Below are 26,045 nucleotides of genomic sequence, written 5' to 3'. Positions count from 1 at the left end.
TCTTCCTTTTCATCTATTAATTAGTAATTCTGATGATAACATTTTCTCCTTTTAAGTAGTCTTTTCACAGTTACTTTTAGGGTAAATATTTAACCAATACATATGCCTTGCTTATTGGAAAATGTGGTGGAAAACACCTCGCAAATATTATAACAGCTTGTAGAATGTTCACCACATGAGAGGTATTGTTCTAAACATTTTACTCATAAAAACTCACTTCATCCTCTTGTATTATTTTTCTGTTGTTGCTATAACAAATTACCACAAATTTGGTGAATCAAAACAACACAAATTTATTTTACGTTCTGGAGTTCAAAATTCCAACATAACACAACTGGGCTAAAGTCAGCAGGGCTGCATTTTTTTCCCCTGGAGACTCTAGGAAAGAATGCTTCCTTCTCTTTTCCAGCTTCTGGAAGCTGCCCACATTCCTTGGCTCAAAGTCCCTTCCTCCATCGTCAAAGCCAGCAACACAGCATCCCTCTGACACTGCTTATGTTGTCACTTCTCTTTCTCTGACTCTCTTCTTCTACCTCCCTCTTCCACTTGTAAGGACTCTTGTGATTATCTTGGGTCCAGATAGATAGCCCTCCATGATCTCCCTATTTTAGGGTCAATGGATTAGCAACTTTGGTTTCATCTGCAACTTAATTCCCCTTTGCTACATAAGGTAACACACAGTTTCTAGAGTTTAGAACATGGATATTATGGGCATATTATCCTGCTACCATACCTCTCAACAACACTATAGTACTTATGGAACTACTATTATTATTACCCCCACTTTACAGATAAGACACAGAGAAGCTATGTGGATTCCCTAAGGTCACAAAACTGATATTTGAACCCAGGCAGTCTGGGTTTGGAGACTTTGCTCATAAAAACTACATTTATACCAAGATAACCCACCATCAACATATTGTTGTACTTTTTATTTTAATGTCTTTTTTTTGGTGCTTTTTTAACATAATTGTTAGATTATAGGCATAATTTTGTAGCCTTTTTTCCTTATACTATTTCTATTTAACATTACTACATGAACTTCCCCCACATCTTTAAAATGTCTATATGGCATCCAATTTCAGCCTCAGGGCCTTTGCACCTGCTATGTCCCCTGAATGCAGTGCCTGTCCTTATATCCGTGTGGCTTACTCCCTCTTCACTATGCAAAGGTCATCTCAACAAGGAAGCCTTCTTTGACCACTGTTTCTAAATGAGCATGTTATCACTCTCAATCTGCCCAATTCTCTTTATTTGCTTCATATCATTTGTCACTAACTGATTTCATGTAATATATTTATCATTTGTCTCCCTTACTAGAATGTAAACTCCATGAAGACAGGGACTCTATTTTTCTCATTGATGTAGACATTTAATAATTATTTCTTGAATGAATGAATGAACAGTGGAAATTTTAAAATTAAGGAAAGCCATTCACAACACCAGTATGTTAACAAGGAACAGCTGTCCTCATGTTATATTCATTGCCTGTCTGCAAATATAATTTTATGTAATTATAGCATAGAGGCAATTATATACATGTGTGTGTTTAACTAAATTTCAAATCTTACACATTTTCCTTTTTGCTCCATGGTTTTCATAACTATTAGTCTTAATGGCTGTATGGAAAACATTAAATTGATGTACATAATTAATTAAGCAATATTCCATTCACTGTCACTTAGGTTATACTTTGCTCTTATTAACCATGTGTTTAATCTTTCACAGGTAACATAATCTCTTTGAGCTCATTTCCTCATTAGGAAAAGAATATCTAGATTATTACTGTTAAATATAACTTAGATAAAGTACCCAGATAATGCCTGACAAATAATTGTTATTCAGTAAATTATAGTTTCCTTTATTTTGGTTTCATTTCTAATATATTCCTATTACAAAATAGTGCTTCATTGAACATTTGCTGCTGTTGAAAATTTTGTATTCTTTACTTTAGAATAGATATCCAGGAGTGGTATTACTATGTTGGAGTGGTTAAAAATATTTGCTAAATTAATAAAACTGAATCAATTTAGAGTAAATATCCATATCTTGGTTTTAAGTATGAATTTCCCTAAAGGCAGATAAGTGATATTATTCTTAATATTATATTTTATTTAGAGTATAAAGTTTTTATTATTTCAGAAATATTTTTTTCTATTCCCAGTAATACGTTAATTCTTTCAAGGTATAACTCTCCTTTATGCCTTAAAACATTCAGAATTTTGTTTAAAGTTGCAAAATGATGATCTCACCTCTTTCTGGGCTGAGTGGATTGCTCGTTTACTCTAGTTCTGAATCTCCTTTGAATTTCTTAGAATTGGTGCCTAAATCATTTCTTTCTATGTTTTTTTCTTTTAATTTGACAAATCTTTCTAATTTAACAGTTGCTCTTAAAAATAGATTCATCATCAGTTTGTTGCTATAGTTGTCTGCATCTTTCCTGGTCTCAATTTAGTCACAGCATCTGTGCAAAATGGTATAAAGATATTTATTACTCTACGATCCAAAGGGAATGCTTGATTTCTGACATTTATCTTCCCTTGAACATAAAAGCCAGATAAAAAGAAAATCAGACTTCATGCTCTGGGGACTGAACAGATTGCTCACCATGGTTAGGGGGGACTATCCTCCCCCGCCTCCTTTTCCTGAATTATAAATACATTTTCAAAGCTTGTGTCCCCAAGTGACCAGATATTTTCCTTCTAAATCACATTTGAACTGGGGGGAAAAACCTATTGGGCTGGTTGCTGAATGGTTAAGAAAATAGTCTTCAGAGGCCTGTGGACCTGAGTGGGTCCTCAGCACCTCTGTGACTGGAGCCAGTGCTCTGCCACTGCTCATCAGATTCCTGAGCTGTCAGTGTGATGATAATCACTAGCTCATAGTTTGTGTAAGGAGTGAATGAATGCAAAGTGTATGCAAGACAATGGAGTAATTTTATATGTTTGATGTAGTAAATTTTATATCCAGACAAACCATTATTTAAGTAGTAGGATGTAATAAAGATATCCTCAGGCATATATGACCTCAGAAGGTTTACTACATAAAGATCTTATAAATCCAGAAGAAAATGGTAAGCTATGTGGGATAAAAAATAAGCATTATAGATTGAATGTGTCATCCCAAAATTCACCTGTTAAAATCTTACTCCCTCCCCAAAGTGATGGTATTAGGAAGTGGGGCTTGAGGGAGGTAATTAGGATTAGATGAGGTTATGGGGGTGAAGCTCTTATGAATGCAGTTAGTATCCTTATAACAGTCACAAGAGAGATTGCTTCCTTTCTCTTTCCTTTATGTGAGAATACAAGGTGAAGGAAGTAGTCCGCATCCCAGAAGAGGCTTCTCAGCAGAACTTGTCCATGCTGACACCATGATCTCTGAATTCTAGCCTCTGGGATTGTGAGAAATAAATGTTTGTTGTTTAAATCACTCATGTTTGGGAATTCCCTGGTGGTCCAGTGGTTAAGACTCCATGCTCCCAATGCAGGGGACCCAGGTTCAATCCCTGGTTGGGGAACTAGATCCCGTATGCCACAACTAAGTGTTTGCATGCCGCAGTGAAGATCCCATGTGCTGCAACTAAGACCTGGCACAGCCAAATAAATAAATAAATATTAGAAATAAATAAATTGCTCATGTTTGGTAATTTGCTATAGCAGTCCAAACTGACTGAGGCAGTTAGTAACTTAGTAAAGTTCACTGTTGTTTCAAAAGAAAGGACCATAAAAAGTATATTCATAATGATCTGGAACAAAATTATGGCTGTTTAAAAACATAGTTGGGAGAAAGAAAGGTGTAGAGACCAGAGGTGAAGAGATGCAAAGTACTTGTTTTATTTATGAAGTGTATATTGACATTACTAATTTAAGAAATTAAATGATAAATATAAATAAAACTTTTGGTTTTAATAAATTTGGCATAACCATCAAATAATAAGCATAGAATATGTAAACTTCAAATGAGAAGATGAGAACCCAATTTATCTTTTGAAGGGCAGCAAAAGAGAAAAAGAAGCAGAATAAAAACGTAGTAAATTGAAAAGATGAAAAGGGTATTTTTATATTTTATCATATAAAAATTTTTTATATGATTTTTATATGATTTTTCATATAAAAATTATTTTTTATATGATTTTTCATATAAAAATATTTTTATATTTTATCATTTAAAAATAATACTAAATGCAAATGGACTTAGCTTACTGGACAAAAGACAGAGTTTCAGAGATATATTTTAAAAGTATGTCCTGCAGGGCTTCCCTGGTGGCGCAGTGGTTGGGAGTCCGCCTGCCGATGCAGGGGACACTTGTTCGTGCCCCGGTCTGGGAGGATCCCACGTGCCACGGAGCGGCTGCGCCCATGAGTCATGGCCGCTGAGCCTGCGTGTCCGGAGCCTGTGATCCGCAACGGGAGAGACCACAACAGTGAGAGGCCTGCGTACGACAAAAGCAAAAAACAAAACAAAACAAAAAGTATGTCCCACAAATAGAGATTTTAGAAGAGGCACATTTAAAACTGAAAGATAAAGAAAATTTGAAATTACATGTATGGCAAAATATAAGCTGGATAAAGTTGTGATAACAATTTTGATATTAAAAGAAGAATTCAAGGTGAAAACATAAGGGTAATAGTGTAGCATAAAAGAACAATAGATTAAGAAACTAATGAGAAACATATATGTACCTTACAAGATAGGGTAAAAGAAAAGCCACAGGGGCTTTCCTCGTGGTGCAGTGGTTGAGAGTTTGCCTGCCGATGCAGGGGACACGGGTTCGTGCCCCGGTCCAGGAAGATCCCGCATGCAGCGGAGTGGCTAGGCCCGTGAGCCATGGCCGCTGAGCCTGCGCGTCCGGAACCTGTGCTCTGCAACGGGAGAGGCCACAACAGTGATAGGCCCGCGTACACCAAAAAAAAAAAAAAAAGCCACAAACAGAATTATGGGGGGAAATGAAGTAACACATTTAAACACACTCCTTTCAGAAACTGCTAGATCAAGCAACATGTAAATGAATTACTAAAAACTTTGGTGAAAGAGAAAAATTATAAGAAAAATTGCAAAATACTTAAAATTGAACAAATGAAAACACTACAAGCTAAATTTGTGGACCCAGCTACAGTAGTACACAGAGTGAAATTTATAGCTCTAAAAATGTTTATCACTAAACCACACAGATGAAAACAAATGAGCTAAAGATCGACAGTTGTAGAAATTGGAAAAAAGTAACAGAGCAAATTAAAACAACCAAAGAGAAAAATGTGTTAGATATAAGGGAAAAAAAATCAATGAATTAGAGAATAACAATAACTAATGACTGCCCACTAAGAGGTGAAATAAAATTGAAAAATCAGAAAAGGAGAAACTAAATAAAAGGACTGGGAGTAGACATCAACTCTACTTAAATATGGAACTGAGACTAAGTAATTGTGAGAATCACAAGTACAGAAGAGAATGTAAATACTGTAAACCATCACTTGTTGGAACAATAATAAAATAATTGTGTTAGGCTGAATAATGCCCCCTAAAAGTTAGCTATGTCCTAATCCCCAGAACCTGTGAATTTTACCTTAAATGGAAAATAGAACTTCATAGATGTGACTAAGTTAAGATGGGGAGATCATTGTGCATTATCTGGATCAGCCCTTAATACAGTCACATGTGTTCTTTTAATCAGAGATAGAGGGAGATATGACAGAAGAGGAGAAGACCATGTGACCACAGAGGCAGAGATTGGAATGACACAGCCACAAGCCAAGGAATGCTGGAAGCCACCCAAAGTGGGAAGAAACAAGGCAAGGATTCTCTCCTAAAGCCTTCAGAGAGAGTGTGGCCCTGCCGACACCTTGATTCTAGCCCAGTGAAATTGATTTTGGACCTCTAGCTTCCAGAACAGTAAGAAGGTAAATTTCTGTTGTTTCAGACACCAAGTCTGTGGTGACTTGTTATAGCATCACAGGAAAATAATATAATAACCAAGGAAAATTTGAGGTGGGGAGAGGGGAAAGAGGGAAAGGAAGTGCAATACAGTAATTTCCTCATCTCTAACAGAGAGTTAATACATATTGTCTAAAGCTAAATAAAAAGAACTTTAATGACCTTACCCCTTAATGTTTTCATATTTTTAAAGAAATTTTTTTGGTATTATCTCTGACAGTTATGCAGATTTACTTCAGTTTCTTTTTAATCCTGTTAAAATCAAGCAGAAATTTATTATATCTATTTTTTCAAGACCATATACAAAGCATGATTTTTTTTGTAAAATACGTTCATCTATATTGCTCTGTACTTATTCTTCCCTTTCTGTGGGACATAGAAAAATATCTGGAATAAGGTGATCAAATATTAATGATGGTTGTTTTAGGTAGTGAAATTTTGGATGAATTTTAAACATTTTTCTTTGTACTTTTCTGTATTTAGTTGACTTTTAAAAAAATAACAAGCACACTATCTATCTACATCTATCTATCTATCTATCTATCTATCTATCTATAATTTTTACAAATACAGAGTCAGTATTCTTTTTTGGGGGGTATCTAAGTGAATGTTTATTTACTTATTTAAAAATTTTTAAAAAAATTTTATTGGAGTATAGTTGATTTACAATGTTGTGTTAGTTTCAGGTGTACAGCAAAGTGAATCAGTTATACATATACATATATCCACTCTTTTTAAAGATTCTTTTCCCAAATAGGCCGTTACAGAGTATTGAGTAGAGTTCCCTGTGATATACAGTAGGTTCTTATTAGTTATCTATTTTATATATAGTAGTGTGTATATGTCAATCCCAATCTCCCAATTTATTCCTCTCCCCCTTTTCCCCTGGTAACCATAGGTTTGTTTTCTATATCTGTGACTCTACTTCTGTTTTGTAACTAATAAACTTGGTTACAAAACAGAAGACTGATTTAAAATTATAAATTATTTTTTAAATTATTAAAAATTTTAAAATTATTTTAAAATTATTAAAATTATTTTAAGAAATCTGAAGTCTCTTTTTTGTGTGTTCTTTGCAAACTAATCATTTAGAATTTCCTCAGTCATTTCTCTTATAACCCACTTTTCAGACCCCTCAGTTCACATGCTGGATTTTCCATGGTCTTCTTAAAATGAAATGAATACAAAACAATACACTGTGAATGGTTTGACCCTGTCCAAGATCAACAAGACTTTTTCTGTATATTATCCTGAAATGCTTGAGATACTGCTCCCTGAAACTCCCTAAAAACTGTGACAGAAAATACTAGATATGTGGAGAAGAAATCAGGGGATAAGGCTGTCTGAAATGTCCCAAATTTAATATTACTGTGGATTTTGTCTCTGGGGAGATGCTATGATTCAAATGTTTGTGTCCTCTCAAAATTACTATGTTGAAGTCTTAATGCCCAATGTGCCTTTGAGAAGCAGTTGGGTCATAAAGATGGAACCCTCATGAATGCAATTAGTGCTTTGTAAAACAGACCCCAGAGAACATGTTTGCTTCCCTTTCACCATGTGAGGATACAGAGAGAAGGTACTGTCCATGACCTAGAAAGTGGGCCGAACAATGAATCTGCTGGCACTGTGATCTTGGCCTTCCCAGCCTCCAGAGCTGTGAGAAATACATTTCTGTTGTTTCTAAGCTACTCAATCTGTGATATTTTATTATAGCAGCAGGAATAGACTAACACAGGAAATTTATTGAGGATAGAAATCGTATAGTTAAAGAGTCCATTAGCATCCCTTCAATAGTTTGCATCCTGGTCAGTGAAGATGGGGGTGAGCAGTAATATTCTTCCTGGCATACTGGCTGTCCTGCAGCTGAGTAAGCATAGTGACTCTGTGAAGTTTCCAAAATAAAGCAAATGACACTTTGTGCTCCCTCACAATGACCATATTCATTCAGGATTTTAGCTGGTATACATCCTGCTTGCAGAAAGCACCTTTGAGTGGCAGACACTTTGCTTCTGTTAGTGCCAAGAGGGTTTGGCATTGACTGTGCACTTATCATGGTAGGCCGTGTGCCTGTCAATCTCTGGGTGATAGGGCTGCCTCTCTAGGCTCCTCTGATTGACTGAGGAACAGAGAGTGTTTTTGTACACAGCTACCCTTTTGATACCTTTCTTTTCTTTTGTTGTTCTGGCAACTGGGACCCCTGCATAATAAGACTGCCAAGCCAGGTAAGGAAATGGCTGGTGACGTGAAATGACCCTGGAGTGGGAATCAGGAGATTTGGGATTTACTTCTGTTCTGCCACTAATTTTTTATGTGCCTCCTGAAAAATAATTTATTTCCTTGTGCCTTTTTTCTCAGCTGTATATGAGGTGGTTGGACTGGAGCAAAGTTCTTTACAGTTTTATCAGTCTGTCAACCTCACACTTAATATTTAATCAGCAGCAATAATAGGGATGTTTCTATCCATGTATGTGTTTTTAATTTAGTGTCATTATCATAAATAATAGTGGTCAGGAATGATCCTTCTGGAATATTGGAGCTGAAGCTCCTCTGACTGCTTTTGTGAAAACATTATCTCAAAGTAAATGACATTTATCTCTCAGTTAGGTGGTAAAGGACAGGAATGGAATTTACATTCTACTGATTTATGCCCTTATTTTATTGACTTCATTAAACTTTGCATTTAAACACTGTATATGTGTGTAATTTATTAGAAAATTAAATGGCAGTGACATTTGATACAGGCAGATGAGATGGAAAGGTTACATTTGCATGAACCCATGCTTTAGTTTTTAGTTTTAAGTTCTGAATTATAGCAGAGTCTTTTCTCTAGTTATTAACCCATTTTGCAATATATTGATTAAACTATCATCTGCTTGGAACTAGGAACTGTTTTTCATGGCTTTCAGTAAGCATTCCATAAATCGTTGAAAGAAGGAGTGCCAGAGGCAATCATGCAACCATGTGGATGGACACTGGTTCCATCCATGATCTAATCTGAGTGAAGCCAGCCCTCTGTTGGTGGTAAATTCTTTAGGTGCTTTTGGTCACTTTCCCCCATTTCCCTTAGATATTTTTCCAAACTTTCATCTTTAACCATAAGCCACTTATACAACTCTTGCTGCCTTCACTTTCAGCAAATGACTCCCACACCTCCTTCCCTAAGAAAACTGAGGTCATCTCAGGGCAATGATGCTGCAACTCACTGACTTTGATGCTCTACAGACAGTAACACCTTGTTTAATGCTATTAAGTGGTCGGGAGTTCTGGGGTCTGGGAACACAGCACCCATCACATTATATCTGATTGTGTTATTGCTGGGTGTGTTACAGTTGAGTATGCCAATCAAGTATTGCACTCTTTCTCACAGACCTGAACTCCTCCAATTCTTATCTTTCTTTCATTACAAACCAGAAATATGTCTATACACCTATCCATTCTTTCCTCCCTTCCAGCAGAATCCTTCCTTTTCAAAGTCCACCTTCCACCAATGCATTTGATCTCTTCATCCCCTGCCTTCTCCAAGACCATGCTTTTTCTCTTGTGTCTTCGATTTCTCTCTCTCTGCTGCTTATTTTTGTCAATCTAATTCACTTTTGCATTCATTCATTCCGATCAGATTGAATTATTGATCCTAATTCTTCCCTCCCCTTTAATAGGATTATACATCCACCCCTTTGCCATATAACTTGGCAGTGTTCCCTCGCTCTCATTTCTTTGGGTCTGTTTCCTCATGTGCAAAAGGAAGTAGTTGAATGAGATCAAATTTTTTATATAGTTTAATATCCTGTGACACACTCAATATTTAATCAGCAGCAATGATATGTGTTTTGAGTTGAGTGTCATAATTCTGAATAATAGTGGACAGAATATACTTTCTCACTTCTTTGGTGTTGGACTTGGTCCTGTGATTTGCTGTGACCAGTGGAAGGTTCACAGAAGTAACAGTGTGGCAATCACAGCCCAGGCTTCAAGAAGCATGACATGATTTTGCCTGCCTTCTTGTTTTCCAGTGATCTGCTGAGAGAAGAACATGCCCCAGGCAGCCTCTAGCCCAAAAAGAATGAAGAAACACATGGTGTGGAGCTGAACACAACCCACAGCCTGGAGCCAGGCTCAGCAGAGCTCATCTGAGATCAGCTGAACTCAAGCTGACCCATAGATTCATGGGCACGAAAGGAATGCTTGTTATTTTCAGACATTGAATTTTAGGAGGATTTGTTATTTAGCATTACTGTAGCAAAACTAACTCATACACTACCCAATCTACTTTTCCACTCAACAATTATTTATTGGTAACTAATAAATGCCAGGCACTTATTGTAGGCTTCAGGGATACTATGGTGAATAAAACAAAGCAGGCAAAAATATATGAACAAAGTGATTTCACATTCTGACAAATGCTATGAATAACACAGATTGGGGTGAAAAACAGGGATGGGGGCCATGGAAGAGTGTACTTTTGGTTTGGGTGGTCAGGGAAAGCCTCTGCAAACCCATTTGAATAAGACATACATGACAAGAAGGAGGCAACCAGAGGATGATCCAGCCATAACACATTCCTGCAAAGGAAGAGCAAAGTCCTGCAGTGGAAAGTCCTTGGCCTTGGAACAGACTTGTGTCTCTCAAATAAGCAAAAGCTGTAAAATTAACATTAAACATAATTCCAACCAGTAGAAACTGGGCTGATATCTAGAAATAAAACCAAGCTTCAGGCAGCAGCTAAGCCAGAATAGAAAACCAGGGTGGCTGCAGAGAGGGGCCGATTCCGGACTTGCCTTTTTGGCTGCTCGTCACGGACATCTAGGGTGGGTCAGACTTAGTGTGCAGCTGACAGATAGCTGTTGTTGCACTGAATTGGATACAGTGTCTCTTTATTGTCTGCATCTTGTTTAGTATTTCTTGGGCCAAAGCTTTTTCATCTCAGCTTGAGATGCATTACATAATTTTCACCGGATGCAAATGATTTCACAATTTTCTATGGGAAAACTCCGTTGTTTTTCTTTTGTTGTTTTCTTTTCCCCCCATTCTTTTAATCAAAGTTACATGCATACATGGTTTGAAGAGTCAAATAAGTCTATAAAGTTTCTTATAAGAAACAACCATCCTCCATGAGCAGCTTCCTCACACTCACATCCACCTATCCCAGAAGCACTTGAACCTCTTTTACTTGATTATTTGGCCTTTTGCCTTCATGTCTTTAAATAACAGACATTGCTACTTCTTGATTTGCCATTTTTGGATATTTTATATTGATTCCTCACAACTGACTATGAGAATTTAATTTTCTTTCTTCCCTCCTCTCCCATGAAATACATATATCTATTCTATCACCTTTTCCTCTCAGTGTAATGCTATGGTAATTCTACTTACATCAGCATTCAGCATTTACATTATCATTTATAGAAATGCTTTTAACAGGTGAATCATACAATAAAAAGTAATTACTTTTCTTTTCTGCCTCTAAGATGGTCCCCAATCATCCCTGCCTACTAGTATTCAAGGCTTTACATATTCCCCTCCCTTGAGGGAGAGCTGGGCTTATATTTGTTGCTTCTAACAAATAGAAGATGGCAGAAGCAATGAGATGTCACTTATGAGATGAGGTGACATAAAGACAGCTTCCATTTGGGGCACTCTCGTTTGTTCACACACTCTAAGTGTGATACAGATCTAAATATGTCCCCCCAAATTCCCATTCCCTAGTTATTCAATCAAACACTAATCTCAGTACTGCTGTGAAGGGATTTTACAGATGGAGTTAAGGTTCCTAATTAGCTAACCCTAAAATAGGAAGTATTATGAACTAAGTGTTTGTGTTCTCCCAGATTCATATGTTGAAATCCTAATACCCAATGTGATTTTATTAAGAGGTAGGCCTTTGGGAAGTAATTAGGTCTTGAGGGTGAAATGCTCATGAATGGGATTAGTAGTGTTATGAAAGGGACCCCAGACAGCTTTCTCAGCCCTTCTGTCATGTGAGCACCCAGTGAGAAGACTGCTGTCTATGAAGAAGGAAGCAGGTCCTCCTCATATACAGAATCTCTCAATGTCTTGATCTTGAACTTCCTAGCCTCCAGAAATGTGAGAAATAAATGTCTGTCATTCAAGCCACCCAGTTTATGGGAGTTTTGTTATAGCAGCCCAAACAGATTGCAACAGGGAAATTATTCTGGGTCATCCAAATAGGCCACTGTAATCACATGAACCCTTGAAGGCAGAAGAGCCAGGTGGAGATGAGGCAAAAGAAACAGGAGATATATGACAGAAGGGGAAACCAAAGAGATTCAAAATGTTAGAAGGACTCAGTTCCCCATCACTGGCTCTGAAGATGAAGGGGGTCATGAGCCAGGGAATGTGGGCTTTAGAAGCTGAGTGTGACTCCTGGTCAACAGCCAAAAGGAAATGACAGCCCAGTCCTACTACCACATGGGACTGAATTCTGCCAACCACATGAAGAGTCTGGAAGTGGATTCTCCCCCAGAGCTCCAGACAAGACCCCGGTCTGGCTGACAGATTTTATTCAGCTTTTGAGACTCAGATCAGAGACTCTGAGCCTACCTGGACTTCTGACCCACAGAGCTTGAGATAATAAGTGGGTGTATTTTTTTGTTTTTTTTTTTGCTGTACGCGGGCCTCTCACTGTTGTGGCCTCTCCCATTGTGGAGCAACAGGCTCCAGACACGCAGGCTTAGCGGCCATGGCTCACGGGCCCAGCCACTCCACGGCATGTGGGATCTTCCTGGACCCGGGCACGAACCCGTGTCCCCTGCATCGGCAGGCGGACTCTAGACAACTGCACCACCAGGGAAACCCTAAGTGGGTGTTTTTTAAGCTGCTAAATTTGCAGTAATTGTTACAGCATCAATAGAAAACAAAAACACAGCAGAAACCACTGGTCAAGTTGTGAGCATACAAAGGGAATTGGGGAAGTGGTAGTGTCAAGGATCCATCATGATAAGGCTACTTTATTAAATAAAATTTTCTCAAAAGATTACTCGAGAGAGGTCATGCATTCACTCAACAAATGCTTATTGAGTGCATGCTGGCAACACTACCATGAATAAGACAATGGTTCTGCTTTTGTGACATTCACAATTCTAATCAGAAAAGAGGGTGTGTGGCTATTGATTACTTTTGTGTTCTGTTCTTCCAAGTCTACTCATAACCAGGGGAGAATTCATCATACTTATTTTGATACTTTTTAGGAAAATCTAAAATTATTTGACAAACATTTAATAAACACTGACTAAACCCTCAGATTGTTCCAGGTCCCCTGTGGTAAAAAATGATTCCTGGCCTCACAACTCTTATGTAAGGAGAAGACAGATGTGGAAGTGTATTGCTACTGCACAGTGCAATGCTTTTAAGAGGAGAAGGGAAGGGGGCCCAAGGAGGAGCAAGGTTAGGTTTCTAGAGCACTGATCGAGATGCACACTAGTTAGATATTTTTAATTTAGCAAGAACTGACTTTTTCACTTTGTCTTTCAGAATAACAAGGAAGACAGTATTTCCTTCTCATCCTCTTATTTCTGATTCTAGTACAGATCCCAGAGAAAGGTAAGAATGCATTGCCCTTGAGCATTGCCTAAATTTTTACTTCTGCTCATAAAAAGTAGGGGTCTATTAGATATTCGGCCTTGAGCTAGACAGATGTGTTTGTGCAATAGCAAATTAGGATTTCCTGAAAGGCTTGGTTGCTTGTTTCATGCTCATGAGCACTACGATGTTTTGACATGTGCTTTTCCCAGAGTAATCTCATTACCATTACTCATTTACTAATTTAGTAAGAGACTGTTTGCTTGGGGGAGCCCTGTGTGTATTTAAAAAATAGTTACACTTTCAGGTTTCCTTGATCTTGTAAAAAGAACAAAAAGAAGCTGTTGGTTTTCCACACAGAAATAACTGATTTGAAATCAATCTGTTTTCTTCTATATACAAACCTGGGCACAGATGTGTGTAACCTGCACTGAAAGAGTTTTATATAAGTTTGCATATATAGGTCTCTGTGTTCTTTTTATTGAATATTGCTCTGTTTGGCTTTCTCATTAAGAACCAAAGAGATCAGAGGCAGAGTTTTACATTTGTAACTCTCCTCTATTGTTTACTAATTCCACCAATAATTACCTGCTATGTGCCTAGCACTGTGATAGGTCTTAGGGATATAAACATGAGCAGGAAAGAGTCCCAGGCTTTAAGTAACTCAGTTTGATTGAGGAGCTGACGTCTAAATTAATTTCTGGAGAAGAAGAATAAGTAAGAAATGCTCTCCCCTTGAGAGAAGTTGGACCAGTGACAAGATGATACACCAACCTTGGTGACAAAAATAATTCAAGGTAGAAGAAAAGCTTTCTGCCTAGGAGAGTCCCTCCCTAGGAGATAGAATTGTGGGAAATAGAATTCCATTAGAATGAATCAGGTAGGAATTAGAAGTGAAAATTTGATGGGGAGCCCTATTTAAAAAAAACTGTATTAGTTAAGACAATGTTAACTATTACTAAAAAAAATAAAAGCAAAATGTGTAATTGTTTAAATAGGATAAAAACATATTTCCCAATCATGTAAAGTCCAAAATAAACATGCCTAATTGGTGGAAACTTTCCTCCATGTAGTGACTCAGGGATCAAGGCTCCCTCCATCTTGCGGCTTTACTACATTGAGCACTGGTTTCCAAGGTCACTGCAATTTGCACCAAGTCCAAAGATAGTGAAAGAGTACAGATGCATGGGGAGGTTGTTTATGGTCCAGGCTTCAAAGTGGCACACAGAGTTCCATGCTATTGGCTAGAATTTAGTCATGTGAACTCACCCAACTAGAAGAAAAGTTGAGAAATAATAGTTTAGCTATGTAGATAGAGGGAAGAAAGAGACAAACAGTTAATTTCTGTCACAAAATCCTTAAGCTGAATCATAATACTTTAGGGTTGGAAAGTACTAGAGGGTTTTGCATCTATTTATTCTCTTCTTCCCTGGCTGGAGAACCCTTCAACTATTTCTTAAATGATGTATGTTCTAGGCTACTTTACATTTTTTGTCGCCTGAATCTGAACTCTCTGTAATTTGTCAACATCCAACTTTAAATAGTGGTGTCCAGAAAGATCATATTATTCCAGATATGGTTAGCCAGAAAGAAGCTTAGTGGGGCAACATTTTTCCTCATCAATTTGAAGACTGATGAAGAAAAATGTTGCCCAAGACAACCAAATAGCCCAAGATTAGATAACCAGATAGTTCTTCTTACTTTTTATCATATAATTTATTCACTTAATTTGTAGGTGTCATGGATTAGAAACGTATGAACCACATTTTGGTGAAGTCACAATAAATGGCTTGAGTAAATGTTACTCTTTCTTGTTCACTATTGTGTTCCCATGTCTAGCATAATACCTGGTACATAGTAAGTATTTAACAAATATTTAATGAATGAAAAGAATTTACCAGCATCTTACAAGTTTCCTTGAATTTAATAGACAAATTTCATATTTTCCATTTCTTATCTTTCTGGGCTGCATTCCAGGTGATTTCTGCATATCAGTTTTCTAATTTAGTCCTTATTCTCTTTAACTGTGTGCTGTTGAGTGGGTCATCAGTTGAACCACTTTTTTTTTTTTTAATTTCGGTGTCTGTACTTTTAATTTCTAGAATTAATTTTGCTCAGTTTCCTTTTTGGATTTTGTCCCTTCCTTTATTTCTCTGACTATTTAAACATCTTTATCTTAAAGTCTCTTTCAGTATGCTCCAAGTTTGTAAGGTTCTGGCATTTGAAAGTTCTTATCTTGATCATCCTCACTGCGCATGAGCGCCATCTCTGGCTGATACTGCTGACCACAGGCACCTCAGGTACACCAAGCCGGGGACAACAATGGTGTGTTTTTGGATGTGCCTCGGTTGAGGCTCTGTCCATAAAGTGACTTTTGGATCAATTTTTATGTTAATATCTCATTTTAGGGTTCTTTCATCTTGATGATAGTACAGATTTCGGCCACACGCTCCAGACAGGAGTTCGCAGTTCTTGTTTCTGGTGGATGACTGGGAATGGAGCCCAAAGCCTTCATTTCCTCCTCGCTGGGCTTAAAACCATATTCCCCTAGGGCATATATCTGGTTCTTATGCTTTGCCTGTCAGTTCCTTCTTCACTTTTGGCACTGTTTCTTGCTGTTTTATGCTTGACCATGTATTAAAAACATTAAAAGAATACATTCTCTCCAGCATTTCTATGGGCTTGGAGCAGGCACTGGGGTTTCCCACTGCGGTGGACACTGTGATACATGGCCCAGAAACCCCCTCCCTGAAGGATTTGTTGACCCAGCTGCTGGCAGTGTTGTCCGTGGAGAGTCTTCAGCTGTCAGCCCCTTCAGGGATTGCCTCAGCTGTGGAGAGTCGCCTCGTCCAAGGTCACGTCCTTTTCCCTGGGCGGCCCACATCCAGTGATGGATTCATGTGGGAGTATAAGGCTGGACCATCTTGGCCCAACTTGGTACTCTTCAAAGAGCCATTCTAGTTTTAAAGCTCCCCATGAGTTTTGTCAAGGCAGTTACTGGACCTGCCTCAGGTCAGCTGTTCCCTTTGCCAGCTCCTGCTCCCTTCCTTGCCCCTCCACAGGTGTTGATCGCAAGGTCACTGCTGGTACACAACCTGTCCTCTAAATGCCACTTCACTGTCTGCTTCCTGGGAGCCAACCTGTGACACCACATCCGGCCACTGTATATGGACCACAAGTCTCACATCTGAAGGCATTTAGGGAATGTTGTTGTGATGGTGTTGATGATAAACAGCTGCCAAGCCAGTGGCCTCTTCTCCCATACTAGGTAATAGGATCTCACCCATTTTTCTAAGATTTAAAATTCTCTTTAAAGAGTTATACCATATGTTGCAAGCCATCAAGATTGTTTAAAATTTTGATTTCGTTTTTTCGCCATTTGATTTCTTCTGTTTTGCAGATTTATAACATATTGTAGTGTGATATGCATACCCCTTATATCGTCATCTGAATAACTGATAAAAATATTTCATAAGAAGGATTAAGAACCTTTCCTGATAATTCCTCCTAGGAGCACAGATCACTATTCAGACTCTAATTTCAAATAGCTGCAAATCTACACTACAATCTGTCTTTCATCATCTTCCCTAGAAGAACATTTAGAGAGGCTCGACTAAATAAATGAATTCATGAAATCCAGGTTTACTCTGTCTACTGAGTACCCCTCATTTAATAACTTTATAAAACATATAATCTGACATGTCTTATTCTCAGTGAATATATATTGGCTGTTGCTGATGCCTTGTTTTTCCCTAAATGTTCACAAGTGCTGAAAATATTAGCTGTGATTACTATGATTATGGAATTTAAAAAAATCGATCATGTCTCCTATTCTAAAAACTGAACATATATACAACTGTAGTGATTAGGAGTTTTATTGGTCCATTTATTAGTTCTATATGTGCCTTAAAAATCTGTAAGAGCTGACAATATTTTATATCTTTATTTCTGGCAAAACAAAAGCATGTAGACTTAATTCATAATATAAAGTTTAAATTATGCATAAATAAGAGTGTTTAAACACTGGAAAGAGCTACTACTTGGGGTGTTGAAATGTCTTTCACTGGAGGCCTTTAAATATCTTTAACTGAAGGTCTTTAAAAAAAGTTTAGATATCCGTTCTTGACCTAATTTTTATAAAACTAGGAGTAACATTTTAATTCCTTAACACACAAAGGACATCTTTCTAAAGACAATAGCCAGCATCATTCTCAAGATTGCATAAGCTACTTTGGTAACAGAAAAGATTCCAGTTAAAATAAAGAACAAGACCTACCCGATGTATATCACCATTGATGATGCAGTAGAACACAGCAGTAGAACACAAAGCAGAAACAAAAGCAATAAAATGCGGAAACATACATATGATTATTTGCAGATAGTTTAACTGCAAACCTATGAAATGGGAAGATAACTGACTACAGTTTTCTTAAAATTAATAAAAAATTTAGTAGAGTGGTTGATTACAATTTAAAAACACAAATTCCTATATTTAATTTAAAACTCAATAACCAGTTTTAAGACACAAAAGAAAAAATATTGCATTCATAGTAGCAATAATAGAAACATCAATTAAACAAATCATAAAATTTATTGAATTGAAACCAACAATAATTGTGTAGAATATAATGAGGATGACTATTATTAAACTTTATTTGTATCCAAAAATAGTTGGATAAAAGGAGAGGCACCATATTCTAGATGGTAACATGTATATTGGAGAAAAGTAAATTCTCTCCAAATTGAAGGTCCAGGACTATTCCAATAAAAATCCTAATTAGGAATTTTATAAGAAATTTAAAGTTAGTCTAGAAAAAGAAACAGATTAGAACAGCTGAGAGCTTTTTTTAAAAAAAAAAAAGAGGAGAGAAATAACTGGGGTCCTTCTTCTGCCAGATATTTGACTGAGTTCAACTTGATAAGATATAGGTAGAAAATAACCTTGTTCTTCCTCACTGTTGACCCTTGACCCCTGGCTTTGCGGACTATTTCTTTCTCATCAGATGAAAACATGGGAGACTTTTGTAAGTTTCCAGTTACTAGGATTCATGACTGTTAAGGATACTGCTCATCTGCTCTTTGATTTACTGCAGGCTCTGGCTCTTCCAGTGGTGAAGAGAGAGATGAAGGAGAAATGAGGGACCGAAAATGTCTTGCTGGCTGGCACAGGCACGATTACCCATCATGACGCCATCTAGATGTGCTGATTCTTTGTCTCTACTGCTGATTGTTCCTTTCAGGGGGCTCTCAGATGGTAAGTTCTTAACATGCACTGTGGTTTTCCTCTATGAACCACTTCTAATTCTTCCATCAGCTCCCAGGCATCTGGCCACCACCCCTGCCACCTTCCACTGGCTGCACCACCTCTCCAAGTGCGCATCTTTGGCAGGAGTCAGGACATCTTCCAGTGGTCCCATCTGATTGGTGAGATTCACTGTCGCTCCCAATAGGGGGTAGTGTGGTCAAGCTGAGGGTGTTTCCCTCTCTTCTGTCTCCTCAGGCAGCTTGTAGGCTCAGCTTCTCATAATCTGTGCCCCAAATTTCAGGGGACAGAGTTAAACTCTCTGAGTGGTGTTCATGGAACCCTCACTCTCACTTGGTTAAAAGTGAGGAAACTTTTTCTATCCCCATCCTTCCACAGGGATGGTGGGATGGGGAGAACAAAGTGTCTTGACAACTCTCTAAAAAGAAATCCTCCTTCTGGGCTTTTAAAATTTCAGTACTTTTATGCCCTTGAGCCAGGTGAGACTAAAGTCTCAAAGTCATTTTGAGCTGGTTGTGACAGACAGACTTGAAGGTAGACCCAGGACCCCTGCTTCCTGGTGTCCATGCCTTTGTGTAGTCCTCTCCTGCATAGGAAAAAAAATCAGCAAAAGCCATTAATTCACAAAAGAATAAATGTAAATGACCACTAAATGTAAATATATATATATAAGAACAAAATAAGATATTAATTTCCAACAACAAATTATACTTAAAAAAATAAAATGTCAACAAAAATGACAATACACTATATTAATTAAGATGCAGTGTGACAGATATTGCCATAACCTACTATGGAAATGTAAATTATTACCAATGTTTGTGAAAGCACTTTGATAATAACTATTAAGAAATTTAATGGAATTCATAACTTTTGGTTAAATAACTCTGCTTTTAGGAATCTATCTTAAAGAAATCTGAAAAATGAGCAAAGCATTATGTAAAAGCATTTCCCAACAGCATTGTTTAAACTAGCTAAAAATTAGGAAAGAATTAAATCCTTAATAATGGTAGACTAGATAAAAATAGACAAATGATTTAATAATACATATATGTGATGAAATAGTAATCAAACATTAAAACATTTTTAACAACGTGAAAATACTCATATGAAATATTCATTGAAAAACTGGATATAAAATGGAATATGCTCATCCACTCATTAAAATTCTTTATTAAGTGTAAATGTCTACTATTTTTTAGGCATTGCGTTAAATCCTGAGTATGCAGTGATCCCAATTTTGTTATATATCTCTATAGAAATAAATATCATCATAGTTACCATTGTTTTGAGTCATGGAATTATATTTTTTTATTAATTGCCTAATATTTCTCTTTATTTTCCAAAATTTCTCCATGTAGATGGAAAGCAATAAATGAAAAGCTTTAAAATGTCATTTCTTGTAGTACTTTCACCGAGGCTCTGCCTGAAGATTAGGCGGCCTCAAGCCCTCAGTGAGGCAGGAAATTTGGTAACACAAATCTTCTCCTGGTTTATCACTGGTTAATGGGGTGTGGGAATGGTGGGTAGTTAAAAACAAACAAACAAGAGAAGCTTACATTTCTGGATGCAGTAGAAGATCGCAAGGGTTGCATAAGGAGAGCTTTTTAAAGAGGACAGTGGCTTCCTGCTGAGATTCTGCAAAGCTTCATGAGTGTTTGAGCTCCCTGAGAGCCTGGCTGCCTAGCAACCACCACATAAAGTCATCTTTCTCTACTTTACAAAAAATTCCAGGCTATGCATGACTTATATGAAGATGTTCTAATTCACTGGAGCTTGGAGAGCAATTACTTGTAGCTGTCTTTGGCATTTGTGCCAGGCACATCAGAAAATAAAATGAAGATGCTGTGCACGCCCCGTGTCTTCATCTCCAGCATGCAGAAAGGGGTGAAATGAAAGGGCCAGCTGTTCTCCCGAGGCCTTATTTCTTCTCTCCTGCAGACTGAAACTCTCAGAAAGTGCAGAGCCGCAGTTTTAGACCCAGTGGGCCTGGCAAACTTTGCGTTCTAAAGGCAAAGAGTGGGGGGAGGGTGGGGGCAGAGTGGGGCACACTTAAGTTTACTAAGAGACCCTTCAGCTCCAGGCTCATTTTTCTGCCTTCTTCAAGGGCAATACCCGAGAGACACTTTCTAAGAGTGAGATTAAATAAGGCATTCTTTTCCCTGAAGTCACTCCATCCCTCTTATCCATGTCCTATAGAAACTTAACATGGCCCTAGAGCCTTCCCCATTCAAATTTTGCCCTGCTGTCCGCACACCCACACATGTTATGTTTTAAAACTCTTCACTGGACATTCCTGGATGATCCTGATCAACACCTTCTCCAAAGTGACTGATGTACTTCTTCCCGTGTCACTCAGGTCTCCAAGGCCCCTTCATTTGCTGACTCCACTCTTGCTTCTGGGTTGTCTGCAGAATAGCACCTCAGTTATGAAGCCATCTTTTCTGTTACCAAAGTAGCTTATGCAATAGGGTGTTTAAAAACAGCAACAGTGATGGCAAGGAGGGACAGATGAGGGAGAGGAATGGCCTCTGTGACAAATTGGCTCTCCTCTTTTCTTTGTGAAGGTAACAAGTATTAATGACTTCATATGCCTGCACTGCCTCTCTATGTAAAATTAAAATTAATTTTAATTAGTGACTGTCTATTATTTGTAAGGGGTATTTAAAAAGAATTACGATATCCTGCTCTCCAAATTGCTTACAGGCTAACGCGAAAGACATACTAGTAAACAAATAATACAAAGGACAAAGAAAGAAGGGATGGAGGGGAGAGTGTTTAATGCAAACAGTGGCCTGGGGAGAACCGCCTCTGTGTCTCAGGCAGGGAGGCTGATATCATGGCACAGAAGGGTTCTGGTGGAACAGCTAAATGAAATGTTCCCCCTGGAGCTGGGGGCTGAGGAACAGGCCACACGGAGGGCTGAGAAGCTGAAGACCAGAAGAAAGATTCTTCAGGGATCAGAAATGGATGGTACTAAACATAATGGTAGGACATCTAACATGTGAAGCCTGAGAACCTACAGGAGGGCAAGGATCCTGCAGAGTGGAGGAAACTTGAGGGATCAAAGAAGCAGAAGCCTTCCTTAACTAGAAGAACCCAAAGGACCAGCCTGCAGAGCAGGGAGGAGAGAAACGGACCGCACTGAGAGGCCACCTAGGATGTGGGCCCTAGAAACAACAGACCCTGCTGCTGCTTGCAGGAGGGCGACCTATGTGAGGAAACCAACATTTACTCAGCAACCTCTGTATACCAGCCACTGTGCTGTTGCCAAGAATTGTGAAGGGTCTGAGATTTTACCCTAACAAGTTAGCCTGCCAGTTTCAGGGATGCCTGCCAGAAGACATGGAACTCCTGGGTTAGAGAAGACACAGCCTGTGGCCTGAGCATCTGCATATTTGCATCAGTTCCCTGCTCAAGTTCCACGAGAATGATGCAGATGGGACCAAACAGCCACCTGTGCATGTAGTAGGTTTCATTACAGGGGAGGAACCTGGAGCTAAGGGGCCATATCTGTTTTTTTTTTCTTTTCAATAATATAAGTGCTTTAAAGATACAGCATGTGAATTACAAAAAATTGCAAAATGCAGGCTCAGAAAAAAGCCCCCTCTCCTTGTGTCATGACTCTTTCATGCCCTCACTCCACTGGGGTCACGTGGAGCTCTAACGGTTCTTCTGAAGAGTTTTTCTCAACTAACCTCCTAGAGGATTTTTTTTGAGGTATAATTGACATAAACATCATGTTAGTTTCAGGTGTACAACATAATTATTAGGCATTTGTATATATTGCAAAATGACCATCAAATAAATCTAGTTAATATTTTTCACCATACATAGGTACAAAAATGTATATTTTTAAATGAACAGTATCTTTTTTAATGAGCAGTAAGCATGTTTGCTCTTTTCTCTGGAGGGAGACATTTTTCCAAGGCTGTTTTCTGTACACATACCCTTTAAAATATAGTCTGAAAGAAAGGATAGTCAATGCTTCTGCCTGCAAGGTGTTCAGACATGCCACAGATTCCGGAGAATTGTCTCCTAATAGCTGTGTGCTTAATAACTGTACCTGTACTAGCATTTAAAATGGTATGAAAAAGGTTACTGAGCATACTTTCAAGATGGAAGTTGAGAATTTTAAAAAAGGAAATTTATAAAATTTCTAGAATGTTTATAATTTTCCTCATGTTTCTTAATTTTGTACATGATGTCTTTTTTTTTTTCCCTAGGAGATGGACAGTGATAGTTAGATAAAAGGATTCAGCAAGGAAGGAGAGAAATAGAAAGACAGTTGAGATATTCTAGCATCCTACATGAAACAGACTGGGGTAATCAGCCTTCCAGCAGGGCATCCGTTTGCCTATTTCTCCAATGCCTTCATGATGGGCTCACCTCCTTGGGCTCTGCACCACTGGGCAGCCTCTGTTTCATTTCAGGTCCTGCCTCCCACCAGTATTGAGAAAGAGGGCAAATAATTGTACCCAGAAATCCAGCCTCAGGCTACAGCTGCATGTGGATACTGTCTGGACAGGCAGTTTCCTGGATATTATACAACAATGCATTTAAGAAAGAATTAATCTAGGCAGCAATGACAGTGCTAATTTTAGGCTCTTTAACATTGATCGTAACTCTCACACTCAAGGATTTCTAGAAAGATTAATTTGATCTATAAGATTCAGTCTTAACCCTTTCAGAAGAGCTGAGGCTTCTGTGGATTTCCAAAGCGTTGCACTCCAATATTCAATTCCTGTTGTTTTGTGCCAGTCAATTATCACATTGTTCTGCTTTGCTAAGATTCCAGTTCCTTTTTTTCCATCTCTTTTTTTAAATGGCCTGCTTAAGACATTTTATTATCCATCAGCTTCTAGACCAGAATTAATTTCATTAAGGAAAGTGACAGGATAGGAAGTTGTAGACTTCTTGATTGCTAGTAGTTGGCTCTTAGCAAAGAAAAATTGGTTGGAGAAAACGGAAAACACCTGACGTCACCTATGATTTCGCACTTCTCTATGCAAAATTAACTAATTCTCTGTCTAAATTCTAGAATTTATCACATCCAGAGAAATAATTAATCAATGATGAAAGCAATGCTATATGATAGCAGTTAAGTTTAATCAACGTTGTCTACTTATAATGCTGAGGGGGAAAAAAACATTACAGAAAGTTTTCTTAAGGCTTTCCTTAGATGACACCTGGAAATTCATCTGGAACTTCTTATTTGGTATGGGATCAAGCAAGAATGTAATATTGAAACTCACCACATTAAAATTTATGATGCCCTTCAGAGAGACAACATTGATTCATTGTTTTTCTGCAGAACCTTTGTTCAAATTTCTTGAATATTTTTCAGAATTAATCAATAATGGCTTTAGACTAGCATATATCCTTGGCAATGGGGTTTGGTAATTCTTTTAGAAGATATAGTTCTTAGGGTTAGACAAACTGGTGACCCATACTGAAGAACCTTTAGTATCTGAGTTAACGTATAACTCAGGTTTACGGGGTAGGATTACATTCATCCTAATAAATGAACATGGACCATGAATCAGAATGGAGCTCAGACTAAGAAGTATAAATGGCTTGGCCATAGGCCATACTTGCTATTAAATAATTATACTGAAAGTATTGGTCTTTGGAGGGTGGGTCTATACAGCATATACTTCATATGCACAGGACATTGTGTCCTGTGAACCTATATTTTTTCCTGTTACTGGGGTGGGTTTAGCACAATGAACAGGAGCTTAAGCTTTGGAGTCAGAGAGACAGAGACAGAGACAGAGAGAGAAGCAGAGAGAGAGAGGGAGAGAGAGAGAGAGAGAGATAAACTCAATGGTTTATTTGGTTTATTCACTTGCTAGCCAGTAATTTAACACGTTGTCTCTTAAGATTAAGAAGGAGAATATAAGAGCACCTATCTTCTAGAACTTATGAAGAATAAAGTAAAATAATACATGTAAGGTGGTTAGCATAGTGTCTGGCACACAGTGTCTGGTACTAGCATTCATTAAATGCTAGCTCTTATAGTTACCACCATGGGATTTATACCCAGCAGTCCTAAAACAAATTAGTAGTGTCAACCACTAAACACACTCAGCAACAGTTTAAGACTGGGAAACCCAGAGTGAAGAGATTGGTCTTGCTCATGAATCTACCAGGGAAATGCTAAACGCTGTAGTTCAGAATAGTTGACCTACTAAATTAGAAAATTTCTGATACACATGAAATTAGAGGGAGATTATAAAAACAAAATCAACTTAACAAAATTCAACAATCCATTAATTTTTTCATTTAATAGATAGTTTTTGAAGACCTAGTGCCTACATGAAAGATATATATGCTTCATCCTTGCCCTCTACTCCAGGTATTGTTAAGGGCAAAAGGACAGAATTAATATTTTTTTATTTAAAATCAATGACAATTTATCTATGTAAACTTCAAGCTACTTTTACATTTTTTTCCCATAAGTACAGTAAATAGAGTTCTTGGCAAACAGAAATAGTTTTCAAAATTTCAAATGTTAGATTTCACTTCCCTCAGTTCTTTTTCTAGCAAGTCTATTTAACCTCCAAGAGTGTGACCTATTTAGTTTTCTATTTGCTTCTAGGCTAAATATTCTGACAGCTTGGTCTCAAGGATAACCTCCACCAAAGACAATGCCAGTCTTTCAGTCTTTCTTGTCAGAAAGATATGAATTTATCAGAAATTTTAACTTTTCCTAATCTAGGACAGAAAATAAAATGCCAAGTTCTTTTTCCCAATAAAATTCACTTTATGTTTAGTTGCCCAGAAAACCTTCTCCCAGGCAACACCCACCAAAATCTGCACTCACACTTTCAGGCAATGACTCCAGAACACCGTATAGCATTTCCTAAGGTAAAGTTTCATGGCTATAAGTAGGCCCCAGGGCACTCATGACTGTCACAGGGTGACCTCAAGTTGCCAGGGCTCTGTTGGTCACAACAAACTGCAGGTAGCTCATGGAATATTCTGTCCATACCACAAGCCAGCACTAGGCAATCTGGGTGGAACAGTCAGAGATGGGGCAGGGATGACAAAGCAGGGCTTCTCTACCTTCTGCCTATCTTGGCACACCTAGAATTTAGGGAAATGGGTGAGATTGTTAAATACCCTGAGGTGACTGGCTTTCCCTAGTGTTCACAAGATCTAAACAGTCCATATTTTCTCATATCTGTGACCCTTCAGAAGTTCTGACTATGAAGAAGGTCCACTAAAGGGCTCACCTGCCACATCCTGAGCTAAGGCTCCTTCTGCCCCATATTGAACCTCTTCTACTGTAGCCCTAGAGATGTCATCCTGC

Source organism: Stenella coeruleoalba (genome assembly GCF_951394435.1).
Source record: "Stenella coeruleoalba genome assembly, chromosome: 8".
Classification (NCBI taxonomy): Eukaryota; Metazoa; Chordata; class Mammalia; order Artiodactyla; family Delphinidae; genus Stenella; species Stenella coeruleoalba.
This window is presented reverse-complemented; position numbering follows the sequence as displayed.